Below are 7165 nucleotides of genomic sequence, written 5' to 3' on the forward strand. Positions count from 1 at the left end.
TCACCTCTGCATAGACACCGATGCCAGAAATCACGTCTGCACAGGCACCGGAAATCGCAGGCGGGCACGATCTGGCGCACGGAGGGATCTCCACTGGAGTGAACTGGCCCAGGCAAGGTAAACTTTGCTGACCCCTGAACTAGGACCTGGGAAAGAGCCTCTCAGCCTAACCTATGTCACAGGGTTGTTGTGAGGATAACACAAGGGGGACATGAACCATGTTCACCACCTTGAGCTCCTTGGATGGAAGGTAGAATATAAATGTAATTAATAAATTCCTGCACTTGTGAGAAGCAACCATCAGAATATGATTCACTGGATACAATCAGTCAGCTTAAAAAAAGAAGAAGTTCTGCAACTGAACCATAGCTCTTTGTTAGCACAACAAAAACATTTTCCTGTCTTCCCCTCAGCAATAATTTGGTATTTTCTAGACATAAAACCCAACGAGCAATATTCTGGTTTTAAGGAGAGAGAAAATCCCAGGGAGGAGGAAGATGAATTAAAGTAGTTTCCGTATTATGGAGCCAATTTTGAATATTTGTGGGATGAGAACCATTGGTAGATAAAATGAAAAGTAAACTGGGGTCAGGAAATCTTTCTTGGCAATCAGCAAGGAGTCAGGGGCAGGAATGTATTAAAGCCACTGAAATTCCATTGCTAATTCCACATTTTCCAGAACCAAACAATAGATTTCTGTGGAAAATCCTTTGTCCGAATCAAAATTTGGTCAGTTCATTATGGGATTCTATTCTTTACTGCTTTCTGTATTAGTTGGATCACTAATTAATTAATGGACTTGAAAGATTTTTTGCCTGTAAACAGCATGCCTCCCAAAACGGTTTGCAAACTATATATCAACATATACATATTAAAAACCCTTTTAAGCACTCATTTAAAACATCCATTTCTTTCAAAACACTATTAAAATCCAGCATAAACCATACAATAATAGCAACCAATTTATATTGTAGACCCATAACACAGTACTGTTTCTATAGCCCAAGCCATGGTTAGCCACCAACATCCTTGATAAAAACACAGGTATTTGAGGCCTTTTAAAAGTAATGAAGGCTTGGGTTTTTGCCTGGTCTCAGAACTGAGTTCTACAGCTGTGGGGTCACTGCCCAAACAAGTCTGTTCCATTCCAAGAATTTATAAGATTTCCATTAGGCATGGATCCTATGGTGCCTCAAGCAAAATGTGTTCTGCGTTTCAAACATTTGTAAGGTTTCCCTTTTATGTGCTCTCTTGTGCACCATAATAATAATAAATAAAAGGCAAATGTCATACATTTACTATACTTGCAGAACCATTCCAAGTCTGTTTTCTCAGAAGTAAATCCTGCTGATCTCAACAAAATTTACTCCCAGGTGTGAATAGATTTGCAGCTGTAAAGCTGTCTGAACACACCATTTTTGTGCATTTTCAAAATCGCACTGCATCATGGGAGTTGAAGCGGCATGAAGGCACCAGTGAAATAAAGAGTAAATATTTATTTCACTGGTGCGTTCATGCTGCTTCAACTTCCACGATGCAATGCGAAAGAGAAAAGGTATTGGATAAGGAATGGGCGCAATTACAGGAGGTTTGGTGCAAAAGTTAAAATATTGTGGGAGTAACTTTGTTACAGCAATGGTGGTGGAAAAAATTCCTGGATAGACATGAATCAAAGGTAGTTTTCGGTAAAGCTGCCTGTAAGTTCAGCACAATATTCTAGTCTGACAAATTTCAGTTTGAATTATCCTGTTACCAACAGCAATAACCACATCTAACCGCAGCAGTAGCCCTGGTCAGCTATGGTTAAAAATATAACGCAAAGGACTTCACAGTTTGATCTATATTGCTTGAGGACAACGTCAGAAAGAATTACTATGGCTATTGAGTTAATCAGCTGTGTACACAAGCTTCATTCCTGTTTGCAATTTCACCATTAATTGAAGTTCAGTTTTGACTTCGCTTACCTCAGGTAGGGCTGCACTGCCACTGTGTGGCAAAACAAAAAAAAATTTTTCCTTCCAGTAGCACCTTAAAGACCAACTAAGTTAGTTCTTGGTATGAGCTTTCGTGTGCATGCACACTTCTTCAGATACACTGTGTGGCAAGTTTGCAAACCTAGCAGTGGTTTCTGTGGCACAGTGAGCAGAAAGGGCACAGCAAACTGGATATATAAATGTGAAGGTCAAGTGGGGAGGGAAGTGGGGGGGAAGAATTCCAACCCCTTCCCACCTCTGTTCCTACATTGTTATGTCACAAGGTCATAAAGACTGAATTCAGGAAATCAATTTTTTGTGACTTAAATGAAACTTATGCAATGTCTTTTAACGTGCAGCCATTCAAACACCAGTTACAGTCTGAATGCTTTTTCCAAAAACATGGTAATCCCCATGTGTTGTGTTGTGTGTGTGTGGTTTTTTGGGTGGGCGGGGGTTTGAAACAACATGTATAGTTGACCTAAGATTCAGTGCTCTAGCAGATATATTCACAGGATGGAACTTGCAAGGTTTCCCATTATACCAACGTGTCAGATCCCGAGGAAGTGGAACTTTGCTCACATGTGATTTTCCTGGCCTGCTTGCAGAACATCCCAGGTTCAATCCCCTATATTTCCAGGTAGGACTGGGAGACAACTTCGTTGGAAATCCTGGGAAACCACTGCCAGTATGGATTACCCTGAGCTAGCTGGACTAATGGTCTGGCTCACCACAGTGGTACCTCAGGTTACAGACACTTCAGGTTACAGACCCTGCTAACCCAGAAATAGTACCTCGGGTTAAGAACTTTGCTTCAGGATGAGAACAGAAATCACGCAGTGGCCGCGCAGCAGCAACGGGAGGCCCCATTAGCTAAAGTGGTACCTCAGTTTAAGAACAGTTTCAGGTTAAGAACGGACCCGAGGTACCACTGTATAAGGCAGCTTCCTGTGTTCCCTTGAGCTCGCACACACCTCAAAAGCTGTTCCCTCTGGAACAGCATGTGATGGGGCAGGACGCAGCAGCAGATGCAAGGAAATTGCAAGAATCTGGCAAGTCTGCCTAACTTTAAGGGCCTCTCTGCTCATGCAAGATATTTTTGCATGCAAGTCATTGCCACCAAGTATCATGTATTAAATACAGATTTTTTAAAAACATCCTGCACAAGTGTTTCGGTTTAGGTTCCCAACATGTCTCTGAACGTATGTTTGGGTCTGCGAAGTTCAGTGGAAATTGTGTAGGCGTGCTCTTTCTATACGTAAACCAGTAACATTACGCTTATTGAATAAGCTTACTACCAGAAGTAAAAAAAGAAGAAGTCAATAAATGGTTCTTTCACCACCACTTTTTAACATTGGAATGACACTGGCACCACCTTGAGGTAGACGTTAACAGTATACAGTATCGAAATTTTGCAACAGTTTCTTTTTAAGAAAATAAAATATTTTAGCAATCATATAATTAAATAACAGACAGTGTTGACACTGTTATTCACAAATTCCGGCAATTACTTCTTCATACCAGCCTCTGAATGGGATCATACATAGATAAATATGTATAGCTGGGCTAGGATATTGTTGTTTTTGACATGAAAATGATGATACAAGAAAGTAACACATTATTTATGTGGAAATTGTTCAGTTTGGTTGTGTACATTGTGTGTGTGTGTGTGTGTGTTTCTTATGTTTGAAATCTATTATCTTTTCATGTTGAAGCGTGGTTTTAAGCTATGGCTAGGTGGTATACCAATAAAATCTCAAACTATTTCCTAGCCATTATTTTCCATTGAAGAAACACCAACCAATATCCCAGGCCACTAATAAGCAAGCCTGTTAGCAATGAAAGGCATACAACTTACAAGCATGTACACTATTAGTGCAGCTAGATTATCAAAGCCAGCTTTCCTACCAAAATGAGGGGGGAAATGGCACCAAAAATATAAAAACGCTTGACACATTTCTTTCAGAGGAGCTAGACTGATAGCAAACCTTCGAAGCATTAATGAACAGAGGAATTATTATATTTTATCTGGAAGGGGTTGAGTGAGGAAGAAATCCACACATCAAGATCCACATTTCAATTTTTTCAAACTCATTAAAAGCTTTTAGACAAACATATCCTGCTCCACCTAGCATTATGGGCTGGCCCTCACTTAACTGCTTTGGAGAAAACATAGCACAAATCATAAAAACCCAGTGCTTAGTTAAGTCCTATAAAAACCTTCCTCTACTAGTTCTGTACACCTATGACCTAAATCAATTTAGGATTGAGGAGGCTGAGGCGCATAGTAGTGGTAGACATTATGTGACGTTTGTCCATTCCAGGCTGATTGCTCCCAAAAATATGAGAGACTCTGCCCACTATTCTGGGCTTCTCAATTAAACAGCCTCAATTAAACAGTTTCTGAAGTGCCACCTTTTTTTTGGCAGAAAAGGCTGGAGGGTAGTCAGGTGGGGTTTTCTGCACTGTGGTCTTAAGTCACTATCGCACACACCAGTGTGAATACTCAAGATGGAAGGTAGTTCTAGACCACATGCAAATTACAAATGTCACACAGAGGTCACGGTGCACTTTTTTAAGGTCAGCAATAGTTAATGAGCTGTACATACATTGGCAATTTTCAGAAAGTGTCGTCTTTGAGACTATGCAATGCAAAATTGAAGGTTGAGTTTCTTTTAAAATTCAGTTTCATGAACTACAAATTTGTAGCTGTCAGGAATGGAATTGATTCCTCAGCAGAGGCAGGTATCGTTCATTAGACCCTTAAATTATTTGCTTATCCAGCAAATATTTTTTTCTTCATTGCAAGTTATAGCCATGGGTGGAAATAAATCCAGGACACTTAAAAAAAAATTAAGAACATATATCCTTGCATCAATTCTTTCAAATCTACTTAAGCAGCATGATGTATTTTTAATTCAGTTGAAATATTAGTATGTTCAAGGGCTATTATTATTATTAAATTTAGTTATCCCTTACCTATTCCTTGACAGGAACTCAATGCAGAAAAAATTACAGATAAAATATTACAATTACAGATAAAATAAGAACAGCTGTCAGGAATCGTGTTTTCAGATGTGTTAGTGTTGCAGATTCATATTTCTCTAAGCATATAATGCTCTCCCATCATTTTAATTGCTTTAAATAAAGTTCTCTCACTGAAGTGATCTATTGCTTTTTCCCTTCCCCAACAAAATGGATTAATATTTTCTGCCATTTTTTCCTATTCATTTCTGAGGAACCGCAAAGGCACGTTCCAAAAATAAAACTAAATTTTTTATGAAGGACATTTGCCATACAGATCTTCAGATGTGCCCACTTATTTAAGTCATTTTCTTTTGCTTTCCACATGAATTTATTAGGATTGTATTCTAAGATCTCTTTCCATTTTTTGTGTAATCCTAGATATTGAACTGGCTGTCTCTGCAAGCAATGTGTATTGTCTTCTTTGGTAGGTTTGTTTATATCAGGGGTTGTCTGGTCCCTATCACCCACTAGTGGGTGTTTCAGGATTCTAGGTGGGTGGTTGAGGGTTCTACGGCCACAAGCTGAATCCTCCTTCCATCGAGCACTGGTGGGCAGTAAGGAAATTTTACCATCAAGAAAGATGCATTTGTCGGCGGTAGGTATAAAAAGGTTGAATATATTATATCCAATTCATTTGGGTTCTGTATCCATAAAATTTGTATCTATTAAACTTTTACCCAGAGACAACCAAAAGGTTAAGAGTCATCCCCCCAAAAATTTCAGGATTGAGTATAGTATACATAATCTAACAACACCAGGGCACAAAATAATTTTTAATACTTCCCTGCATATTTTGACCTCATTAACTGGCAGCTTCCCAGCCACAACAGCCTCCTGCCTACCCTACTCCCCTTAAAAATAATAATGACCAGTTTTTTAAGAGCTCGCTGCTTTCAGGGCCCCAAAACCCCCAAACACATACACTAAAATAAAGTGTGAGAGGTGTGTTTTTTTAGATCTGCCTGCACATTCCTGTTGCAGAAGGGACTCTGCAACATAAAGGGGCAGGGCCATGGAACACACCTGAGCCCAGCAGCTGGATGAGCCCAGCCAGCCTTTACCAGTTTGTTGTATTGATCTTGTAACTGTCACTATAACACTTTTCCAGATGTAATTAAAGAGTATCACAGTGTTTTAAGACCATAATACTAGTCGTTAGGAAGATGATTCACAAACATAGTAGTGATCAGATTTCTTTTTAAGGAAAAGAAGAAGAATTCTAAGAGACAGTGCAATGGAGTGCTAGGTAGGGGGAGTGAGAACAGAAGCACTTTTCCAGCTGAGCAGCAGAGGATAATTGCTGTGAAGACAGGGAATATGTCGCATTAGATAAATGGTCCATCCAAGCACACTTGAGTAGCAGCAGCAGCTGCCTAGGCTTCCCAGGCCCTTCTCAACGGCTGTACCCGAGCATGGTCGAGGGTGGATCCCCAGCCCTTCTCCATGCAAAGCAGTGCTGGATTTACGTATGAGCTAAACAAGCTATAGCTTAGGGCCCCACTCTCTTGGGGGCCCCCCAAAAAATTAAAGGGGAAAAAACCGGATGTACATTTCCAAAATAGAAGATAAAAACCAAATAAAATAAAACCTACATACAGTAAGTGTTTTGTGTTATGTAGGTTCCTATTTGTTATGTGCAAATGGCTTTAGATACCTATTAAGTCCATAAATTACAATATATTCAACACAAAAAACAATAACAATTTGTTGATGACAAAGGACAGCTAGACATATAAAGGGCCCATTACCTTCAGTAGCTTAGGGCCTCATCAAACCTAAATCCGGCCCTGATGCAAAGCACCTGCTTCTGTCACCAATAGCTAAACCCCGCCCCAGCTATTTCTACGGGTGCAGAGCTTGGACCGCAACCTGCATTACTAGAAGCGTGGCAACTTCAGGGGCAAATACTAGGCTTCTAATTCCAAAGCCACCGCCTCCCAACCCAGAGCCTTTCCCCCCGCTTCTTTAATTTTTCACCACCATTGAGCCTCGCCCACCTTCCTTCCTTCCCTCCCCTTCGCGCGCGCCGCTGCCGCTCCGGCGTTCCATTCTTATTTGAAGAAGCTCCCCATGATTGGCCGAACTTACGGCTCTCTCCAAATTTGCATTCCACGTCAGTGGAAATTTCCGTCTCCCGATTTATATATTTATTTATTTATTTATTC

This window comes from Podarcis filfolensis (assembly GCF_964270895.1).
Source record: "Podarcis filfolensis genome assembly, chromosome: 3".
Classification (NCBI taxonomy): Eukaryota; Metazoa; Chordata; class Lepidosauria; order Squamata; family Lacertidae; genus Podarcis; species Podarcis filfolensis.